Source organism: Macrotis lagotis, chromosome X, assembly GCF_037893015.1.
Source record: "Macrotis lagotis isolate mMagLag1 chromosome X, bilby.v1.9.chrom.fasta, whole genome shotgun sequence".
NCBI lineage: Eukaryota > Metazoa > Chordata > Mammalia > Peramelemorphia > Peramelidae > Macrotis > Macrotis lagotis.
This window is the reverse complement of record NC_133666.1, coordinates 594,817,372-594,842,425: the sequence shown is the minus strand read 5'-3', so window position 1 is coordinate 594,842,425 and position 25,054 is coordinate 594,817,372. Positions and strand designations below refer to the sequence as shown.

General features: G+C 37.0%; 1 pseudogene; it reads right to left on the bottom strand.

Moving 5' to 3' along the window:
• Positions 1–7,584: 7,584 nt before the first annotated feature.
• On the bottom strand, positions 7,585–8,139 carry LOC141499394 (V-type proton ATPase 16 kDa proteolipid subunit c-like; annotated as a pseudogene).
• Positions 8,140–25,054: the final 16,915 nt, after the last annotated feature.

Below are 25,054 nucleotides of genomic sequence, written 5' to 3'. Positions count from 1 at the left end.
TGCTTTCTGTTTGAAGCACTTTTTCCATTCTCTTTAGAAACACCTCATTTTTTCCTCCTATCACCTAGTGAGTAAACACATATTCCTCTAGGCCTTTTGCTTTTTGTTCTGGTAAGCAAACTAACTATGGATGGAAAAATTCAGTGGTCCAGATAGATGGTAGTAAGGTCCATTGATCACTGGCATATTTGTAGATTCATTCACATATTTCAAAATACTTCTTTATTAATCATTCCATTAAATAGGAAGGGCATCTCCATTTTACTGATGAAGACACAAAGGTTCAGGAAGGTATACTGATTAGTTGAAAGTGAGTCACACAGTAAGTGGCAGAGTCAATATTCAAACCAAGCTCATATGACTCTAAGTCCAGTGTTATTTTTATTTCTGTTTCACCTTTATTCACTACCTTCTCCCTTTACTTATTAGACTCCTAGAAGCACATGCACATACTTACACACACACACACACACACACACACACACACACACACACACACACACACAGAGTATTTACATTCAGAAGACCTAAATCTGAATTCTGGTTTAGATGATTGTGTTACCTTCATCTGCAAAATGGGGATATCAGTACCTATTCTTCCTGAAACACACAGGCCATGAGGATGAACAAAATGTAAATGAAATTATGAAGTGTTATATGAATAAATATTATTATTATTATTTTTATTAATTATAACATTACTCATGTTTATTCTAATGGGCTAGCAAAATTATTAATTATAGTAGTGCTTAGGTTTCTTCTAATAAGCCACCATAGCTTTTCTTTTGGCAACCTGGCATAGGCGGCCATATTTAAAGCTAAATTTCTGGAATAGCCTTTAATTTCCATTAATGATTATTTGGGACTTAATTGTTCCTTCAGATGAATGTAATCCCCTACACTCCTTGGTCACACATTCACTTAAGAAAGACATCAACTATAGAATTAAAGTAACTTTTCCTGAAGTTATGGATTTTATATGTCAATTTTAGTTCATGAGCATGTGGTCACAAGATGTTTCTAACATGTAATGGAACAAGAACAGTGAATGTGGAATAACTTGTGGGAACTAATATAATATATAATTCTATAATTTTACTAAGAGGTGAGAAGATGTGAATAACCATAGTCATAATCTTGTTAATTAGCTGCCCTCTACTAAGGGCAAGAACAGAACACATTTTTATAGACTTTAAGACTGTAAATAACTTTCTTTTCAACAAGGGTTAATACATCCAGTTTGTGATTGAATAAACTTAATCTTCAGAACAGCAAAGGAAGATACTCATAGTTATTTAATAATAGCTTACCTTTAAATAGTGAAATGGCAGCCAGGACATTTATGGCATCTACAAGAAGACAAGTTCAAGTTCAGGTTCAGACAATTAATATTTGTGTGACCCTAGGCAGTTTACCTCAGTTTCTTTATTTTTAAAATGATCTGGAGAAATAATGGGAACCCACTCTAATATCTTTGTCAAGAAAACCCCCTCAAACCCCAAAAGTGGTCACAAAGAGTTAGATAAAACTGAACAACAGCAAAATAATGAAATATGATTTAAAAACACTTTATTTCAAATAATTCTATGAAGTTAATGAAAGCAAAGATCATATCCCTATTTGACAGAAGAGAAAATTATAATTGACAGATTAAATAATTTACTCATAGTCATCTAACTAGTAAAAGATAGAATCTGCATTTGAATCTAGAACAAATTGTTCACAGTAGTTCAATTAATAAAGGATGGTGGAGGCTGAATTTAATATTCTTCAATCTTGGACTTCTTTAAATATTTGTCAGTGAGCCTAAACTGTTTTGTGGTTCAAGACATTACAAGTAGTTTACAAAGTTTATATCAGTAGAGAACAAACTTGGGTGGGCTTTATATAAAGAGAATACATCCACAAGTCTCTTAATATCATTTGCACCATAAATGTGGATTTAGAAGTATTGTGTGGAGGGTGGTAAGAGAATATAAGGGCCATAATTCCCCAGAAAGTATTACCAGGCTCAGTCTAATCAGTAATTTAATGAAACAACCACTAAATTCAGTTTAAATGATTTACTGTGTCCCTAGAGAAATTGCCTGTGACTTATCTTTTCCACTGAGTGGAATAAAATTTAGCTTACAGAAATCACCTTCATCACAACAGAATAGCATTTCCAAAGATTTCACTTATTTGTTCTTATTTGATCATTCCAACAACCTTATCAGGTAAGTAGCATAAGTATTATTTTATCCATTTAATAAATGAGGAAATCAGGACTCAGAAACGTCACTGAAAATAGAATGAGTTAGAAAGTAGCTTAATGGTTTCCATCAGACCTCCTTGCTTCCCTCTGTTCTTATGCTTGGTCTCTTTAACTGTGTAAACTTTGGGGTGGCTAGGTGGCGCAGTGGATAGAGCACTGGCCCTGGAGTCAGGAGTACCTGAGTTCGAATCTGACCTCAGACACTTAATAATTACCTAGCTGTGTGGCCTTGCACAAGCCACTTAACCCCATTGCCTTGCAAAAACTAAAAAAAAATACTTGGTAAACTCCAAACTAGATGCTGTGTCTTTTGATTCATTTATATACTATCCATAGACCTGAATAGTAATCAAATATATGTTAGGTGCATAACAAATGTTCCTGAATAAATGAATTTCAATAAAACATGAATTTCTCTTTAACTAAATTTTGGAAGGCAATTCTTTTTTGGTTTAATTACTTATTAATAGACTGGAAAGCATAGATGATTCACCAAGAATGTTCTTCTAGAGTATCCAACAGATAACTTTTTTTTTTGTAGTTAGTTGAGAGATGTAGGTAGCAGTATGGCTGTCTAAAAACAGAAAAACTGAGTAAAGGCTTTTGGTTCAAGTCAAATGCCAAAATATTATCAAAATCAGTGGTTTGAGTTAAGTTTCAGGCCCTTCTAAGAATTCTTGGGATATCTATCTATCATCAACACATATTTTTTATGACACTCTTTTTTAAGGTTTACAAAACATTTTTCTTATACCATCTGTGTGAAGCAGTAGTACAGGTAATTATTTCTTATATTTTGGTGATGAGAAGCTGAAATTAGAAAAGGTTAGGTGATTCGTTCATGTCACATTGTTAGAAAGTATCAGAGATACAATTTGAACCAATGTCTTCTTGATGGTAAGGTCAATATCAGTCAATTTTCATAGAAACAACATGACTTCTTCCTTCTAAGAAGCGGATGAAAAAATATTCAGTAAGTAAATGTGTTAATACCAAGTACTTGCTATATGCACTACACCCTGAGAATACAGACAGAAAACAGACAGTCTCTGCTCTCAAGTTGCTTACATTACAATTGGAGGAAGTAACATCTTTAGTAGAATCTAGCTTCAAAGCAGATGGAAGATCTAGCAGGCTTTAGAGGGCAGTGTCTGGACAAAGCCTGAGGGTTCTTAAATGCACTGTTGCAAAGGAAGAACCTCTTGGCATCTGGATAATTTGGATTTGGTCTTAGCCTGTACATGTTCAGTTTTTGTTTGAAGAATGAGATTCTATGAAACCTTGATCTCTTTCATTCAAATACCCACTGGCATATACATCCATTATATATGCACAATGTGATATAAACATGTGCAATAGGCAACCATATGTACACACACACATAAACAGGTTTATCATTCCCAAATAATTATTTTGTTTTATTTGCTGGTGATGAATCTATCTGTATTTCGATACATCTAGGCTTGTTCTTGGTTGGCAGACAGAATTTGTCTCCAGAACTTTACAAAAACAAGTTTGTTAAGACTTGACACAGTTTGCATTGATATAAATACTTTGAGATTGCCTCCATGTCATGATGAAGCATTGAAAGTTGACTTTTTGACAGTTTTCATGATTCATAATGACCTTTCCAAACACATTCAAAAAATACATTTTGTTCTTACCTCAGAGTTTTTCTCTGGTTCTACTCTCTTATCACTTTGAACTGAGCCTTTCTTTGAAGCAGATACCCCAAAAGACAAAAACGAACAATTCAGTGAGAATGACTGACACTGTGTGTGACATTATGCTCTTGCCCTTTCTTGTTCCTCTGGGAAGATCAGGGAAATGCATTTCATTATTTGTTTCCTAAAACCTTCATTGGTTTTTCAGTTGCTCAAACTTTGACACTCCGTTGGGATTTTTTTATATACATTGTTTCAGTCATTGTGAATATTGAACACCTGATTCTGATGTCTTTGATTTACATTAGATCATGCACATCTTTCCTGGTTTCTCTGAATTCCTCATATCTTAATGCACTAGTCTTATTCTATTACCGTCATCTCTCCCAATCTAGGGGACTTTGTTTCCAACTCTTTACCACTGCAAAAAAGTGTTGCTATGACAAGCTTGGCTCTTATTGGATTTTTGTTTCTTTCTTTTTTATAAACTCCCTGGGTCTAGCAGCAATATCAATTTAGTCAAAAGGTTTGAATAATTTAGTCCCTTATCTCACAGTAATGATTCAAAAGACTGTGGAAAACAATGTGGAAATCTAGTCAGAGAATGAGTTTAAAACTTAACTCTTCTGAATATAACCTGGGTGATCTTGGCTAAATCATTTAAAATTTCTGGGCCCAAAATTCTTCTTGTATAAAATGAGAAGGGTGGGAAAGGTGATCTCTAAAGTTGCCTCTTAATGCTTCAGAATTATGATGCTGTGATCTCATTTGATCATCAAATTATCCCTGAGAGGTAGATGATGACAAAACATTCTACAGGATATGTGGACTGGGGATGCTTCAGGGAGTCAACAGAGAGAGTTAGAATCTTTGGAATGATGTATATATACATATATATGCACATACACATGTGCATATATATATATGTATATATACATATATGTAAATGGAATTTCTCTAGGTGGGATTCTTTTCTCTCTGTCTGAGGTGAAATTTCATCTCATTCTCAATCAAAGAACCAATTGGTTGGTTGGTTGGTTGGTTAGTTTGTTGTCCTTTGTTATTGAAGAAGATCAAAATGACATCACTTTGAGAAAAATTACAGTGTGTCTGACTGTGAATGATAAGGCCAATACAAACTTGGAATGTTCTACCACAAGTTGGGCACAAATAGTCCATGTGTGAACACCTGGGGTGAGTAATCTAAATTTATGAATGTCATGTTTCCTTTGAACTGTCTCAATTCTGCCTTCCTCATAGAGCGTAGTACCTTCACTGATGAGGGCAAACTATGCATTGGTCCTGCGACAGTGTTTCTCATGCTATACAAGGAATTCTAAAGTTCTTCAATGAGACCTTCAGGGTATCCTGGTATCACTTCTTCTGATCCCTTGTGAGCATTTGCCCTGTGTGAGTTCTCCATAAAATAGCTTTTTCAGCAAGAGTATGTCTGGTATTCTTACAACATGACCAGCCCATTGTAATTGTGCTCTCTGTAGTAATGTTGGAATGCTGGGCAGTTTAGCTCAAGAAAGGACCTCAGTGTCTGGTATCTTCTCCTGCCAGGTGATCTTCAGGATCTTTCTAAGACAATTTAAATGGAAGCAATTCAGTTTCCTGACATGGTGCCAGTAGACTGTCCAGGTTTCACAGGAATATAGAAATGAGGTCAGAACAATGACTCTCTAGACCTTCAATTTCGTAGTCAGTCTAATACCTCTTCTCTCCCATACCTTCTTTCAGAGCCACCCAAATACTGAGCTAGCTCTAGCAATGTTTGTGTCAACCTTCTAGTCAATGTGTACCTTCTTGGAAAGGACACTGCCAAGGTAAGTGAACTTGTTCAAGAAACTCAAAACTTTTCCATTTGCTTTAATCGATAGTTCTACATATGGATGGCATGGTGTTGGCTGATGTAGCACCTGTATTTTCTTGGTGTAAATTGTTAGACCATAGCACAAGAATCAGAGAACTGATCCATATTTTATTGTATCTCAGCTTCAGAGAAAATGTACATTCATCTGCAAACAGAAGATCACGCACCAACAATCCTTTCACTGTGGTCTTAGCCTGTAGCCTTTTCAAGTTTAAGAATTTGCTATCAGTGCATTAGCTGACCTTGAGGCCATGTTCATCCTCAGTGAAGGCATTTGATAACAAAGCTGAAAACATCATATTAAAAAAGCATGGGAGCAAGGACACATCTTTGTTTTACTACATTGGTGACTGGGAAATCTGGAGAGCAACATCTACTATCTAGAACCTGGGCATGTAGGCTGTCCTGAAAAATACTGATGAACTTCTCTGGGCAACCAAATTTTGACATAATTTTCCATAAACCCTTGTGACTGATGGTATCAAAGGCCTTGGTTAGATCTATAAAAGTATATAGACCTCTCTTCTGTTCATGGCATTTTCCCTGGAGTTCTTGGGCAGCAAACACCACATCAACTGTTCCTAAATACTTTCTGAAGCCACACTGGCTCTCAAGGAGGAGACCTTCCAGGTGAAGTATCAGCCTATTGAGAAGGACTCTGGAAAGAATCTTACCCGCAATGACAAAAAAGAGAAATACCTCAATGATTGTCACAGGACAATCTATTCCCTTACCTAAAGGTAGAGATGGACAATGGAGACATCCTTGAATCTTTGGGGGATAACCTTATCATGCCATATAACCTGCAAAATTTCAATCAGTTTTTGAATGAATAATGGATATCTTGTAGATATCAACTGGAATACAATCAGCGCCAGGTGCTTTGCCACTTGAAAGGAGTCTAATGGTATTCAAAACCTCTTCTTCAGTTGGAACCTCAGCTTGGGACTAATTGACTTCAACTTGAGCTAAATGATCAGTGACTTCTGCATTGATGGGGAAGGTCTGATAAGAACACTATGGAAGTGTTCAACTCATCTCTCTAGGATCATGTCCCTACTGTTAATCAATGTGCGTTCATCAGTACTGAATAGTTAAGATGTATCATAAAATCATTTTGGTTTGTTACTATCTGCATAAATTGAATTTCTTTTTTTCCAATCAGAATTTTATTTGGAAATATCACTGTGAACTCTGGCATGCCATTGGAAACACATATTCAACATGTTCCCAAATCATACAATTCTTACTCATACCAGGACACTACAGAAATCTTGAATTTCAAATGATCACATCCAAGGAATTTTCAGCATTTTACATTTTACCCCACAGTGCAATAATCTACTTATACTTAAGATTGATATATAACATGGGAAATTGAAAATTTTTGTTCCGTAAACATTATGATCATGTCAAATCTTTATAAATAAACATCCAGTGAAGAGAAAAATGACAATTCTAATTCATCTTTATATGTAGAGTACTAATGGCAAATGGGTAGGTAGATTGCACAGCTGCCTGGTAGACTTCAGGAGGCCTCAGCCCCAGCCAGGTCTGGTTCAGGTTCTATCCTATGTGGTGTAGAGCAACACAGACAGAAGAGTTACTAAGATATTGCACATTTACAAGACCAACTACCGATTGGACAACTGCACCAAATGTCAGGCCTTTCATTCTGGAGCAAATTGGGAAGGATGGGGGTGGTTCAAGACAGGTTTTTACATCATACTCTGTAATTTACGGGTGACTTAGGATTGGGTGGGGCACTGGGAAAAAGGAGAAAAGAGGGCCTACTTTGTAGAGAGAATAAGGGCCACAATCAGGCTATACAGACCAAACACCTCATTGAAGATCAGAATTAGGATTATCCCCACGAATAGTCAGGGCTGCTGTCCTGTACCCTTGAACAGCAGCATCTCCATGAATGCCAATGACAAAGCCAACTGCCAACCCCATTCAGATCCACACTGAGGCCTGCTCCCAGCTGAAGGAAGCTCTCTTGAACAGGCTGATATGCTCTGTCAGAGAGTTGGAGATGAGAACGGCCATCACCAGATCATAGATAGTAATGATATGGGCCATGAAGAAAGCAATGATTGATTTCATGATCAGCTCAGGTCACATGACTGACATGGTTGCAATACCAGTGTCACTTTTTGCTGTGCCATAAACTGTCCCAAGAGCATGGCATCTGAGGCTCCTATGATGGCAAAAAAGGACATGTTTTCAGGAGTTGTGGACGTGTCAGTAGGCCAGAAGATGATGGGGCAAGGGGAGAGAGGCAAGTGCATGGAGCTGGGTAGCAGGTAAAGGACCGGAGGGCAGGCAGGTGGGTGGGAAGGCATGAATTCCAGAGACCTAAAATTGAATTTCTTTGGCTTACTTAACCAAGTCCTGAATCTCTCTAAGCTTTGCTTGTACTTTACTTTTGATGGAATTAAATGCTGCCTTCTTAGAAATGGATGAATTATCCTATGGTAAACCCTGTGGAGTTCTCCTTTTTCATTTAGCAGCTTCTGTATTTCCCCATCATTTTCATCAAATCAGTCTTGGTGTTTGTGAGTATCTGGCCCAGATGAGCAAATACATTGCTTTATACCATATCTCTGAAAGTTGCCCACTCTTTTTCTGCTCCACTGTTGCCGACTGTGTGTTGGCTCAGTTTTCTCTCCAAGTTAGCAATAAATTGTTCCTGGTCAGAGAGAGATACTCTAATCTCTTGACATTATTTATTTTAGTATTTATTTTTGCCTTGGGGCTTTCACTTTGGTTGAATGTGAATATTTATCTTTGAAAGGATGAGTCTGTGATCATTCCAGCACTCTGTACCACACATTGCCTTTGTCATTCTCACATCCTGCTTGTCTCTTCTCCTTACAATCAAAAAATTTAATAGATGCCAATGTTTGGTTTGAGGGTACATCCAGGAAGTTTTTTTTTTGCATTTAGGTAAATGAAAGACTTTGCTTGTGATGAGGTCAGGAGATTTGCAAGTCTTCAGTAGTAAGTGACCATTGCTGTTGCTGTTTCCACCCCCATTCCTCCCAAGGACTCCCTGCCATGTTTGTTAACATGGCATTTAAGTAACCCAGAATTATAACTTTGCCCTCTTTTGGTTCATTGATGATAAGGGTGTCCGGGTCTTCATAATAATTTTCTTTAACTTCATCAGTGTTTGACATGGTAGGAGCATAGGCACTGATGGTGGTGGCATGGCATTTTCCTGGAAGTGGCAATCTCATTGTCATGAGCCTGTCATTCACTCCTTTTGGTAGACATTCAAGAATGTTGACTAGATTAGTTTTGATTGCAAAACCTAGCCCAGCTTCACAGAGTTCTCTTTCATTACAGCCAGTATATCCAGGTCCAACTTCAGTATTTTAGCCTTAATTTGCTAGTCTTGTTTCACTCAGGGCTACTATTTGGATACTGATACCTACTGATACCTTTTTCAAGGAGTTGTTTGTCTATGAGTGTGGGAAAATTTCATGTACTGATGAGTAGAATCTTCTTTGAAGAAGTTTTTGTAGATTTGTTTGTGTCTCTACTGCACTCTGGTATTCACTGCCTGCTAAGGTAATCAGGCCAGGGTTGAATAAGTAAACAATTTTTAGGACACCTTTTCTAGCTCCTTTCTCACATCAGGAGGTGAGCAGTGTGATCTTTAAAAGGGTTGCCCAGTCACCCAGGGGTGTGCTAAATATCATTGCTGTTTTCAGTGGGAAAATAACCCTATGGCCTGGATCGCCTGTGTTCAGGGTTGTGACTATAGTTCCCAATGTATCTGCACCTGCTGCTTTGTCACCTGTCTGTCACCACAGGACTTTGAGGAATGGTTATAAATGATATCTTTTGTTGTGTGCATAAATTGGATTTAAGTGAGGAATAGTTGCATGAAATCAACCGCCTCACTCTTTCTTCCAAGGTCATCATGATCCAACATAGCAAGACAGAGTCAAGACAACTGGGGATGGTTCTAGATGCAGTGGATGACCTTGGTGTCTTTGAAAGTCTGTCTAACCATGCTCTAAAACATCCACAGCACCTGCTTCATGGCTTCATGATTTCATGACCTTTGGAACAAATTGTTTTCTTCTGCACATTCTTCCAAAGGAAGACTTCACATACTTGGGGTAGATACCCACTACTACTCATTGATGAGCTTGAGACTCCCTTGGTTACCCTCAACCTGCTTAGCCTGCCTGCTGAAATGGTTTTGTGGGGTGTGGCTACTGTGCCTGCTACAGTTTTTTGGAACCATAGATGAGAGTTAGATGGCTCAGGTGGACATTGAAGGTGAAAAGAAGCCCTGAAAAGTGTTTGGCAGCCCTCCCACCAAGGTTCTAGTCTTCCTCGAATTCACCCTTTACCACAAAAGGACCCATTAATACTTGCATACACATTTTTATATTTTTAATCTATATGATGCATTCAATTGGTATTTGTTGTTTTCCTAGATAAATGACAAAGAAAATATTTTCCTCCTAATATATTGATATATGTAATAATCTGTCATTATTGCTAAAAAGTACTTTCATTCAATATCATGAGTCTTTTTAAGCCAACTTCTGTTTCCTAAAACCTCCATTTAATTTTCCAATAGTTGCTTCTATTTTATGCTTGTGATTTTAGTGTCCTGTCATTTAATCTCTGCTTTATGCTCTCACTTGGATCCTGATTTGAACTCCATCTCTTTCTCCCCAGACAGTGGGAAGTTCCTTCAGATTCAATGATTTACTTCAGTCAACAGCAAGTTCCTTTTGAGAAGTCTGAAGTAACACAAGATTATTATTTCCATTTTAGAGATGATGAAATTGAGGCTCAAATGACTTGCTTAAGGCTGTTAGTTAGGGATAGAAACAGGATTAAATAAAACCTTTACCTCCTGATTCTTTGTTCCCATGAAACTCTGTCTGCCTTCACTCTTTCCCCTCTGTCAACTGTTACTAACCCAGAAAATATTTTTAGGCTATTAACAGAAAAGCATACCTAGATAACACAAATCTGGATGTGAATGATGATGCTTTTTATATTATTTTATTTTTTCAATTGCATGTAAAGATAATTTTCAACATTCATTCTTTTTTTTTGCAAGGCAAATGGGGTTAAGTGGCTTGCCCAAGGCCACACAGCTAGGTAATTATTAAATGTCTGAGACCGGATTTGAACCCAGGTACTCCTGACTCCAAGGCAGGTGCTTTATCCACTATGCTACCTAGCTACCCCTCAACATTCATTCTTTTGCAAGCTTTTGAATTCTGCATTTTTGTATACCACTCTCCCTTTCCTTCCCCCTTCCCATGGTAGTGAGTAAGATGATATAGGTAGTAGCACATGTACATTCATGTTTATTTCCATGTTAGTCTTATCACAGAATTAGAGCTAAAGGGAAAAATGAGAAAGAAAAAACATAAAAGAGTTTTAAAAAGTTAACACAGTATGCTTTGGTCTGCATTTGGACTCCATAGTTTTTCCTCTGGCTATGGATGGCATTTTCCCTCCCAAGTTTTTTAGGACTGTCCTTGATCTCTGAACTATTGAGAAGAGCTGAGCATATATCATAGTTGATCATCTCACAATGATGCTGTTAATTTGTACGATGTTCTCCTGGTACTGCTTATTTCATCAGCATCAGTTCATGCAAGTCATTCCAGGCTTTTCTGAAGTCTGCTGGCTTGTGATTTCTTACAGAATGATACAACTTTATGATATTCATATACCATAATTTATTCAGCCATTTCCCAATTGATGGTCATTTTCTCAATTTCTACTTCTTTACCACCAACAAAAGAACTGCTATAAATATTTTGTACATGTGGGTTTTTCTCCCTTTTTTATCATCACTTTGGAATACAGACCCAGTAGTGTAATTACTGGATCAAAGGATATGCAGTTTAATTGCCGTTTGGGCATGTTTCCACATTGTCCACCTTAATGGTTGGATCAATTCATAACTCTACCAGCAGTGTATTAGTGTCCCCATCCCCTACAACATTGATCATTGTCTTTTTTTTTTGTTATATTGGCCAGTCAGATAGGTGTGGGGTGATACCTCGGAGTTGTTTTGATTTGTATTTCTCTAATCAATAGCAATTTAGAACATTCTTTTACATGACTATAGATAATTTTAATTTCTTCATCTGAAAACTACCTTTCATATCCTTTAACCTTTTTCTCAATTGGATAATGACTTATATTCTTTAAAATTTTGCTCAGTTCTCTACATATTTTAGAAATGAATCTTTTAATCATATTGTTGAAGTCTCTTCTATTTTTTTTTGTTTAGAAATGTTTCTATTCCTCTCTTACTAACTTCACATAACATCTGCCTCATTAACATAAAAAATCAACTAACTTCATATTTCACTAAACTATAAAGTCAGGACAAATCAGGGCAAACAACCCCCTTGTGATATTGGGATCAAATGCCTATGATTCCATGAAAGTTATCTTCTCTTCACCACTCTTCCCTCCCTCCCATATACAAAATGGTACTCTTGATATTTCAGAAATCATATTGACATTGTACTTCAATTATCCTTACAGAAGATAATGCTAATTCACACTTCTATAGAATTTAAGCTTTACAAATCACTTTGATCAAAAGAACTATGAGATATAGAAATGGAGAATATTGTTTACTGCCTATTTTATAGTTGTGGAAAATAAGAATCAGAAAGCTTGAGTAGTCATACAGCTAATATGCACCAGGGGTTACAGTTGAACCTATGTGTCCTTAATTCTAAATCTGACCATGTCAAAAGTTGTTTGAATTTGGTTTGGACTTTGTTGGCACTAGTAATAACTTTTATTTTAGGGTTCTTAGTATGTGAAGCACTGTGTGTGTGTGTTTTTGTGTGTGTATGTGTCTGTCTGTGTCTATCTGTATGTGTATATGTATGTATGTATGTGTGTGTGTGTGTGTGTGTGTGTGTGTGTGTATGTGTATGTGTTAGGGAAGAAGGTGGAGTGTGAACCAGCCAACAGTTTTCAAGATTGGAATGGGATAGTGAGGAAAAATCTGGAAGTCAAAAGCACTGGTCTCATTGATCCAGGCTTACATCCCTTAACAGCTTTGAATAATCAATTGGCTTTTGCTGAATACCTGTGTATTGAGCAGAGCCCTAAAGAGGAAGACAAAACTTAGCATTCTTCTTTCCTACAAAAAACTCAAACTGGGTACACAGAGGGAAGGTTCATGCATATGAATTTAAAGAGGCTTGTCTTACTCAGCAGGGAAAAGAAAGCATATTCATTTCATGTCTGCCGCTTGGCTTGTCTCTTGTCATGGGGCCTCCTCTTGGACTCTTTAATCTCATCTTTTGTCAGATGTGAGAATGGAATTTTTTTTTCTTAAAAAAATATAGGAGAACTCTTTTGTCAAGGGAGGTCAGGTCAAGTAGAAAGAGGTGACCCTCCATGACTAGGGATGTTGATGCCTAAGCACAAAGAAATGTCTCTGGAAGGGGGAGGGGCCTTAGACTTTGGGTCCCCAGAACGCAAAGGCTTAATCCTCTGTAATGACCTGTGTTTGGCAGTGTCTTTGTGCACAGGATGAAAGGAAGCTGTCCTGTGTAGGGGCCATTTCTACTCTTCAAACTTTTTTTTAGCCATCAGTTCCCAGAGTGGCTTGGGTTTCTTTTAATGACTAGGTAAGTAATAAATGAACCTGTATGGGGAATTACCATCTATTACAAATATGGGGAGAATAACCCTGGCATTGGGCCATTGGGTCCCACCAGCAGGCACTTGGCACCATTCAGGGAAAGAACTTGAAATCACCCTAGGAAGCCACTCTGAAGCATCAGAAATAATGCTGCCAATAACTACTCACATTTAATTACACTCTCAGTTTTACAAAGTACTTGCCTCACAATGGCCCCAGGGGGTTGTGCATTATATCATTATCTTCTTTAAAAATGAGAAAGTTGAGGTTCAGGGATACTGGTGATTTTGCCACAGCTAGGAAGCATCAGACTGAGTCAGGATTTAAACCAGAACTTCCACGAACTCAATCCAGGGCTTCTTCTCCAACACTAGTCTCCTCTTATAGAGTCAGAACTATAGTAATAGATTAGTCACTTTTAATCATCTCTAAAGAACTTTTCCCACTACCTAAAACAATTTCCTTTGCATTCATTTTCTATATTTTGCATTTCATATTGATGCAAATATTGTTTTCCCCCAAGAGAATGCAAACATCCTGAGGGCAAGGATTATTTCATTTCTTTCTTTGTTGCTCCAGTGTCTAATGCAGGGATATACTTGTTGAATATGTTCCAGTTCTGACATTCTGAAATAACTCCTACTTATAGAGAGTTTTGAGATTAGTAAAGCATTTACTCTGCAAAATCCTATGAGATAGGCAGTGCAGGTATTTTAATAGTAACTGATGATAATAGCTAATAGTTTATATTGTGCTCAAGACACTGTCTTAAGTGCTTTAAAGTAATACAATGACAGTTATTAATATTAATAACAACAATAGCATTTGCATAATGTTGATTGTGTACCAGGAGCTATGCCAAGTACTTTACTATAAATATCTCATTGTAATCTCACAATAATCCTGCAAGGGGGAGGTTATTATTATCTCCATTTTTCAGAAGCGATAATGTGGGGGGAAAGGGCAAATGGGTCATATGACTTGGAAGTGCCTGAGGTCAGATTCGAATTCAGGTCTTCTGACTTCAGGTCTAGTGCTCACCTACTTGTAAAATGATTTCTTTCTTTTTTTTTTTAACTTTAAGGCAATGGGGTTAAGTGACTTGTCCAAGGTCACACAGCTAAGCAATTATTAAGTGCCTGAGGCTGTATTTGAAATTAGGTTCTCCTGTCTCCAGGGCTGGTGCCTTTTTGTTAAAAAACATTTTATCTAAGGAAATGTATTTTTTTTCCAAGAAAACCCCAAATAAAGTCATGGAGAGTTAGACACATCTAAAACCACTGAAGAGCAACAATCGAAGATGAACAGTTTCCTACAATTATGTAGTTTGTGTATCTTAGTCAAGTCAGATTTTGAACCAGAGTCTTTTGACAAGACATGGACTCTTTGAATTAGACTACATTGATGCTCAAAATGCCAACCAATTTGAATCTGCTTAGATACTCTAAAGTTTGATACCAAAACAATTCCCTGTTGAAATTCTGATCCTCTTCATCTACCTAGTGTTTGCTTTTTTTTTTTAGGTTTTTGCAAGGCAAATGGGGTTAAGTGACTTGCCCAAGGCCACACAGCTAGGTAATTAATAAGTGTCTGAGGCTGGATTTGAACCCAGGTACTCCTGACTCCAGGGCTGGTGCTTTATCCACTGTGCCACCTAGCTGCCCCTAGTGTTTGCTTTTATTTTTATTTATTTATTTATTTATTTATTTGTTTTTGTTTTTGTTTTTTTAGTTTTTGCAAGGCAATAGGGTTAGGTGGCTTGCCCAAGGCCACACAGCTAGGTAATTATTAAGTGTCTGAGACCGGATTTGAACCCAGGTACTCCTGACTCCAAGGCCAGTGCTCTATCCACTGCGCCACCTAGCTGCCCCTTAGTGTTTGCTTTTAAAAAGGGTGGGGAAACCCATGTCTCCAAGTAAGTGAAGATATTCTAGGGAGTTGCAGCAAAGAATTCTACTTTAGCATGGGAGAGAGAGAGAGAGAGAGAGAGAGAGAGAGAGAGAGAGAGAGAGAGAGAGAGAGAGAGAGAGAGAGAGAAGAAACCCAAGGATGAAAAATGATGATTCTGGGAAAACATTCAAATTGGAAATCTGGAGAAAGTTGGAAAACTTGATTGAAATTGACTATCCATCAAATGAAATGAGTTAATCTGAGTAATTTTAAATTATATATTTATACATTTAACTATTTAAATATTTGATCCTTAGCTAACTTGAGAGGTAGCATACCATCCTTTTAGTGCCACTCCTAGGGAGTGTGAAATCATGACATAGAGAGCATATCAAGAACAGTGTTCTAGTCCCAGCTAGGCCATTAATTCTCTGACTGGCCCTGTACAAATCATAGCTCCTCTCTGAGTGTCAACTCTCCTCTATAAAATGACATGGTAAGACTAGAATGTAGGTCCATTGACTTAGAGGTGGCAGGTCATCTAATCTAACTTCCTTATTTTTGAGTGGAATAGTTCAATTATAGAGAGATTATTTGTCCTAAGTCACACAGTTATTGAGTGGCAGGTCTTCTTTCTATTCTATCAGAATGCCTTCTCAAAATGATCTCTTCCTTAGAATAGTGGAAGGGACAATGACATAGATGTCCTAGGAATTAGACTCACAAGGGACCTGGAAGGGAGAATTTCCATTTGTTGCTGGGTATAACACACTGGTCCTGCAATATTCAGGTGTCTTTGGACATGGAGTCTGAAAGATCTGAATTTCAATCCCACTTACCTTAGAAAACTACTGTTATTGTCCTTCTGGTCAAATCACTTAACTACTTTCAGCTTCATGTTTCTCATCTGTAAAATGAGACTGATAGTAGTACCTACTTCCCTAAGTTGTTGTGAAGATTAGATATATATGCAAAATGAATTTGTAAAGTACTTTGTAAACCTGACAGTGCCACTTAAATGTAGATTATTATTATTATTATTATTATTATTGGAAAAGCAGCATGACTTGATGTAGTGTTGGATTTAAAGACAGGAAGACCTTTATTGAGTCCTATTTCTGACACATAAATGGCTGTGAGATTTAAAGTCACTTAACCTCTAAGTGCTCTAAGCAACCTTCCAAAGACCTTAAATCACTTGAAAGGTGTCAACTAAAATTGGTACAGAGAGACTCCTCACTTGGCAATTCTCTGTTCCAGTGAAATCATAGGTATGGCTCCTATCCTATCCTAATTATAATTAAAGCCACACAGAACAAACCCATCTCTATAGAAATAGAGACATTTGATTCTAGGCCTCTTCTGGCCTCCATTTTAGTTTTAACCCAAATCAGATTCAGGGCATTGGGAAGAATGATTTATTTTTGCTTTAATAATTATGTGTGTGTGTGTGTGTGTGTGTGTGTGTGTGTGTGTGTGTGTGTGTGTGTGTGTGTATGGGTCCTTGTGTGTATTGTGTTCCCTCACTTTATGGAAACTAAACTCCCATCCTCCTTCCCTCCCTCTTCCCCCCTCTCATCCCTTGGAGGACCATGGAGGAACTTACTAGAGCCAAGGCAAATATAGACCTGGGAGTCACAAATGATTGAGCCATAGAAAATTGGTATTTATCAAGGGTTCTCATTTACTTGGTTAAAAAATAAGTTCCTTTTGAAATCTCTTAATTGACAAACAGAACCCATTTTCTATTGTATTATAAAATTCTATTTACTTCTCTCTGGCATTTAGAAATCAGCAATTCCAAGCATTTTTCTTGAAGTTTGGAGTCCTCAAGGTCTTTTAGGGCAACAGTCTGACATAGTGGACAGAGCAATACATGGGAGAGGAGGGGACCTGGATTGAGTCCTGGTTTTGCCATTTACCTCTTATGGAACCTTGGAAAAAGCGATTTCTCTTAATTTGAAAAATAAAAGGGTCAAAGTAGATGATGCCTAAGGTCGTTTTAGGCTCTAATATTAATCAACAGATAAATATTTATTAAACAATTGCAATGTTCCAAACACTGTGTTAAGTATTTTACAGATACTATCTCTTTTGATCCTCAGGAAAATCCTGGGAGGTAGGCATTATTATTATTAAGTCCATTTTACAGATAAAGAAACTGAGACAGGCAGAGTTTAAATGACTTGCCCAATGTCCTACAGTCAAGTAAGTATCTGAGGTTAAATTTGAACTCACATCTTCTTGACTTCAGGCCCGGCATCTAATCTTGAATATACTAAGATTCCATCAGGTACTACAATCCTATATTCTAGCACCCTATTTTCTAACATTTTATGATCTAAGTTTTCTTCCAACTAGAATATTTTATATTATAATGTTTCTTCCAGCTTTAAAATTCTATATCAGAACATTCTTTGTTCTAAAATTCTAAATTCTAAGGTTTGCTACTGCTCTAACATTTTATGTTCCAAGTCTTTTATAGCACTAGCGTTTTATATTCTAAGCCCCTTCCAATTCTAAAATTCTGTGTTTCAAAATCACTTTCAACTCTAAAATTTTTTTCCGAGGAGATTTCCATTTCTAATGAGGTTCTAAAATTCCACGTCCCCTTCTGGCTCTGACAATTGTTAAGGTCCCTCCTCCCGGTCACATTGCATGTATCTTATGATTCTCTGCCAGCCCAGCCCTTGCTGTGTTTGTCCTTGTTACTGTTTCTTTTCCTTGGGCCCTGAACTTGGTTCAGTCTATAAGCAACCTTGGGTTCTATTGCTGATTCTCTTCCAAGGTGCTCAACCTTGGCATGCTTGTTAACTTCCTCATTCTCTGAATCATAATTATATGTCACATGTAGCACTTATCAATTTGCAAGCTACTTTCCTCACAACACTAGTTGGGTGCTAAGTAGGTAATACAGGTAGTCTTATATTACCATTTATAGATGGAGAAGTTTATTTCAGTTCAACAGGTAGAGATGGGCATGGGAAGGACATTTTAGGTTTAGACATTTAGATAGGGAACAGAGGGCGAGAAATATATGGCATGTGGGATGGTGGAGTAATAAAAGGGAGAGTAGGATGATAGTGACTGAAGTGAACTTTTTCAGGGACCAGAATGCCAGGCTTAGGAGCCTGGATTTGATTTTATAGACATAGGGAATTCTTAAATATGGGAATGATATGTAGTACATTCTCATCACATTGCATATTGATTGTAAGCTTTTCTCTGTTAGTGTTTTCAAAATGATTCATTAGATTTTTTTAAGAACAAGAAAATGTAAGTGTAAAATCAAAGAATAATAGTCAATTACTATTTATTAAGCACCTACTTTGGGCCAAGCATTGGACTAAGTTCTGAGACTACAAAGAACAGGCAGAAAAAACAAATCAAAACCAAAAAACAGTTCCATGAACCAGTTCTCAATGAGTTCACAGACTAATGAGGAGACAACATGAAAATAACTATGTGCAAATAAGATATTTCCAGGATAAATGTAGGATAGTCTTAGGAGGGCAGTTCTAAGATTAACTTTGACTGGGAAAGTCTTCTTGTCAAATGTGGCACTGGAAGGAAGGCAGGGAAGATGAGGAGGGAGAAAGTGCTTGGAATGGTGGAGGGGGGAGAGGGTGCAACTAGAGAAAATATGGAGTCAGAAGATTGTTTTGCAATGTGTGCCTGAAAGAGGGGGGAGGAATTGGTGGGAGAATTTGCTAGAAGAGACTTTTACTTTTTTTTCTTTGAGAGAGGACACATTCCCTCCTACTCAGATTATGAATTTGTCCTGTTACTCTCATCTTTACTAATACACAGAGGGCTGCAAATGGATTTTAATGGATTAATGCTATGCTTCCCCCAATAAAATACTTACCTTTTTAACAGGGACCCTCTCGTGAACAGGTTTTGACCCAAAGGAATGATTCTCATGGTGTCCATTTTAGGAACAGTGGCAGGCCTGTTGAAAGAATGTTTAGAAGGATATGAAAATTTCATCATTTCTGTCAAATTACCAACTAAGCAGCTTGGCAGGTGAGAAGTTGGAGCCAACCAGCATCCCTTGATGCATAGAATAATCCCAATTTATGGTGATATATGGTGATATTCTTTTAGGACATAATTCAGACAGTTCAACACTAAAAGGTTGCTACTGGGAAAAGCTATAACTAGCAATTTCTGTACCTTGGACAAGTATCACAAAATGTTGCCTGGGGAAGTAGTAGTTAAAATGTTCTTGAATCCACTTTTTTTAAAAGAACTTCACATGGAGATTTAGGATAGATTTCAGATTTGGGGGCACAAAGTCACAATGGTAGAGGAGGAGAGAATAACAATTTGAGGAGGAGGGGGGCTGACTACAAGTAAAGGAGATTATCTGGAGTGCAACTCCAGTAAGGAGACCATATGCCATCTGCTAGGTTCTGATTTTAACTAATTATTCATAGTAATTAAAAGCATAGATAATTTTTGTTTAGGTTTCAATTGTGTCAACTCTTCATGACACCTTTCTGGGGTTTTCTTGACAAAGATATTGAAGTGGTTTGCCATTTCTTTCTACAGCTCATTTTTACAGATGGGGAAACTGAGGTAAACATATTTAAGTGACTTGCTCAGGGTCATGCAGCTAGTAAATGTCTGAGGCTGAATTTGAACTGAGATCTTCTTGATTCCAGACATGGATACTCTATCTACTGTGCCACCTAATTGCCCATATAGATTTTAGGAACATAAATGTCCCTTTTATTACTCCACCATCCAGTGAGCATGCCATGTATTTCTCTCTCTGTTCCCTATCTAAATGATGGTCATCTAGTCTGATTCTTCAGTATAAAGATGATGAAGCTGTAGCTCAGAGAAGTTGTGAATTTCCCAAAGTCACTCACTTATAGGTAGGAACAGTTAGAATTTGAATTAGGGTCCTGTGATTCCAAGTTCAGGTATTTTTCCCCCACCATACCACTTGCCAGACACTGTACTTTGTATCTATAACTGGTGAAGGAGAACAAATGTAGTCAGTGTCCTCTCAAGTTTTACTTCATAGGACAAAATTCAGCTCAATTCATCTGGTTATACCCCTATTGCTATTTATTCAGTAGCTGATATTATAGGCTAATATGTATTATTATAAGAAAGTCATTTTGAAAGATGTGCCTATGTATATTATTCATTTATATGCTTTAAAGAAGAATTATTTTATTGGCTTGAATAAAAAACATTCACAAATTCAAATGACAAAATTTCTTTACCTTAGTAAACATCCTTCATGGCTTGTGTGGATAAAAACAAAATAACAAAACAAAACATTGTCCACTTGGTAATGAGCCTTTTTGTATGTGGCTAGGCTAACCCTTGGACAACAGACATGTAATAAGTCTCCAGGCCAAATTCAAAGTTCTCTTAGCTAAGTAAAATCTGCAATACTTGCATGCCTCTAAAACATACTTTAAGAACCCAGGATCCCCCTCCATTCATCAGAATTAGACTTTGTTGGGTTTACTGCACACATATATTAAAATGTTTATAAAATTATATCTATAACATGAATATAAATGTATATGAATATATCCAAACCTCATCACAAACTTTATTTCATATTTTCCCTGTCATGGATATTTTCTTGAGATCTTCTTGAGCTCCTTTCCTATGAAATCTGTAGCTTTGGATCATGACTTTTACTTAGACTCATTAATCCCTAGTTAGGTCCTCTGTTCTAGAATTATCCTTACCTTCTTGTCTTCATATCATTCCCATTCTAAATCCTGCCATACTGATTGGGTAAAATAGTTTCTATATAGAACTTACATATTTTTTTCTACTGTCAAAGAGTATCTCTTATCTTATTGGAATTTTTTGTATTTACTCAGTGGTTTATTTACTCCATTTAGAGGAGCACTAAGTCTCCACATTGGGAGACAGACAATTGGCTATACTCCATCATAGGCTCTCACTGCAGGATGAAGTTCATGCCTTAACAAATGAATGAAGTGATTGTGACTACCCTCCTCCCTTTCCCCTACTCCCACTCCCACCAGAAGTCTGCATACTTTTCTGAACTTGATTTGCTCAGTGTCTTACAAGCTCTGCCCACCAACTAAGTGGAGTTCCTAATCCAACTCAGCTGCAATCTTGCCATATCAAATTTAGATTGTGCAGCTGTGAAATTATTTCCAAATTCCTCCTCCACCTCCCAATCTCCTGACTCTCTATTCTCCTCTCGTCTTGCTCATGGCATTTTGTAATGACTAGCACTTTGCTACCTTTTTCTTGACTTCTGTTTGATATTCAAAGTATTATGTCTCCAAGGGTGAGGAAGAGGAAATGTATTCCCCTCCTCACAAATATGATGGCTGTGCTAGAGAATAGACATGAGGTCCATTAAGTGTGGGTGCAATATCGTGATAACTGTATGCAATATATATATATATATATGCATGCATTATCATGTGTGTCTTTCTAAGTATGCACACATGCATATATATGTGTATATGCATATATAATTATACTTCTATCTGTATCTCTTTTTAAATTTAAATTTATTTATTTTCATCCATATGCATATGTATATTTTTAAGTTACAAAATTTCCTTCCATGCTCCCTTCGCACCCCCACCTCTCAGTGGTGAACAATCAGGTTAGCATCGTACATACATATTTTGATAAACATCTTTACAGTTTAGTAATTTTCATTATGAGGAATTAGGATTAAGGGAAAGAGATACATATGAGATAATTTTTACAAAGCGTTCATCAGATTCTGAAGGGTTGGTTTTGTGTGTGTGTGTGTGTGTGTGTGTGTGTGTGTGTGTGTGTGTGTGTTTTGTTTTGTTTTGTTTTGTTTTGTTTTTCTTCCTCTGGATGTAGATAATATAGTCCATAGCCAGTTGAATACAGTTGTCCTAGCTCTCTGGACTGCTGAGAGGAGCTGCTTCCATCAAGTTTTTTCATCCCCAGTGTTATTGTTGATGTGCCCATTGTTCTCTTGGTTCTACTGCCTTCGCTTAATACCAACTCTCGTAAGTCATTCATGCTTCTCTAGAATCTGACCATTTATGGTTTCTTATAGAACAAAATATTCATGTATCATAACTTGTTTAGCCATTCCCCAATTGATAGTTATCCCTTCATTTTCCAGTTCTTTGCCACTACGAAAGATCTGCTATGAATATTTTGGAACATATAGGACTTTTCCCTTTTTTATAATTTCTTCTTGATATAGATCTAGAATTGGAATCACTGGGTCAATGGGTATGAAGAGTGTTATTGCTCTTTGGGCATAGTTTCATATTGCTCTTAGAAAGGTTGGATCTGTTCACAACACCACCAGCAATGTATCAATGTCCCAGTCCTCCAACAACCTCTCCTTGAGTGATCATTTTCCCTTATTTTCATCTTGGCCAATCAGATAGGTGTGAGATGTTACCTCATCATTGTTTTATTGCATTTCTCTAATCAATAATGATTTGAATCATTTTTTCATATGATTTTATACACACACACACACACACACACACACACACACACACATATATATATCTTTAATTTCTTCATTTAAAAACTGTTCATATCCTTTGACTATCAATTGGGGAATGGCTTGTCACCTTATAATTTGATGCAATTCTGTATATATTTTAGAGATGAGACCTTTATCAGAACTCCTAGTTGTGAAGATTGTTTCCCAGCTTTCTGCTTTCCTTCTGATTTTGGCAACATTGATTGTAATAATGCCAAATTTTTAAAATTTAATATTGTCAAAATCATTCATTTTGTAGTTTATAATGTGCTTTAATTCTTATTTGGTCATAAATTTATCCCCTTTCCTATCGACATATCTCAGTGAAAGCCATTTCTCCACTGATGAGCTTCTCTAAATTTTTTTCAATGGCATGATCACCATCCTGGTTTTTCAAAGGCTGTACATGTTAAGCTTTTGGTCTAACAGCTGGGAGACAGTGAATTGAATGCTGGACCTGTAGTTAGGAAGGTTCATTTTTTTCTGGCTTAAATATGGTCTCAGAAACTAGATTTGTGACCTGGGAAAGTCACTTAACTCTGCCTATTTCATCATCTGTAAAATGAACTGGAGAAAACAATGATCAAGAAAACCTCAAATGGCGTCACGAAGTCATAGAAGCGTGAAAAACAACAAAGAACCAAATGATGGATTACATGACTGTCATTTGAAGTTCAATTTGAATAGATCTAGTGTTCATCTGGTTGGTTGAGAAAGAAAGACTGTTTCAATTTTAACTGTAGGAAATAGCTAGGTGGTGCAATGGATAGAGCCCTGGACTTTGAGTCAGGAACATTTGACCTGAGTTTAAATTTGGCCTCTGATACTTACTAGCTGTATAATTTTTGGCAATTCACTTTACCTTTGTCTGTCTCAGTTTCCTCATCTGTAAAAAAAGGAATGATGATAACTTCCTAAGGTTATTGTGAGGATCAAATGATATAGTATTTGTAAAGCTCTTTCCAAACCTTAAAGAGTTATATGGGGGATCATGGCGATGACAGTGATAATGACTACCAACTTAAGGATGGGTTGCACCTTGTGTTTGTGAAGAAAGTCATCACACTGCCCCAATAATGAAACCTTGAAGCATTTTATTACAAAGTTCAAAGCACTTTAAAAATCAATTTGCAGGGCAAGGCTTAATCCACTATACCACCTGCATGTTTCATTTTGGCAAAAATATAATTCATCTTCAAATTATAAAGCTTTCCTACTTTTGAGAATTATGAAAGAGTATCTTACAGGCTTTGGACAAATAGTACTTCACAAGTAAGTAGATCATTTGGGATTGGTGGAGTCAGAGAATGATTTTTTAAAGATGTATTGGGAAGAAAGGATAATTCTACAAAATTCTTCCAAACTTGGATCATCCTCTTTTTCTCTCTTATTCTGGAAACATTTTTTTGCAAGGCAATGAAGTTAAACAACTTGCCCAAGATCACACAGGTAATTATTAAATGATTGAGGCTGGATTTGAACTCAGGTCCTCCTGACTCCAGGGCTGGTGCTCTATCTATTGTGCCACCAACTCCCTCTTCTTTTTCTGGAACCTTAACTTCACTCCCTGGAATACCAGACTCTGCTAGGTGAGTTTTTTCCAATATCGTGCTTGAAACCATGTCCCCATGACATTTTTTTTTACCACTTCTACTTTATTCTGCTACCTGATTGACCCTTAAGCCCTTTCTGTTTCCTCTGCAGATCCTCTTTATGTGTTGCCTTTTTATTTTAGAATGTAAAGTCCTTGAGCACAGAGACAATCTGGTTTGCTTGTTTTTATATATTTATTTTAGTATGTAGCAAACACATCATCTGAAATAGAGATGTTTAATAAATATCTCCCTATTCATTCATCCCTTCCTCCCTCTATCTATGTAAATGCTTGACACATATTTAGACATTTAATAAATGTTTAATGACTGAGTCTTCATCTACCTATGAAAAGTAAGCTTGGAGTGGTGAATACCATGCACGATAAGAAGTAGTGGAAGATAAAATTGGAAAGGTCAGATAACCCTAGAGTGTTGATTTGGTGTAGTGGATAGAGCAACAGACCTGGAGTTAGGAAGATTTGTTTTTCTGAGTCCAAATCTGGCCTCAGACATTTACTAGTTGTGTGACCCTTCAGTTTTCTCATATGTAAATGAACTGGAGAAGGAAATGGCAAATTACTCCAATATCTTTGTCAAGAAAACTT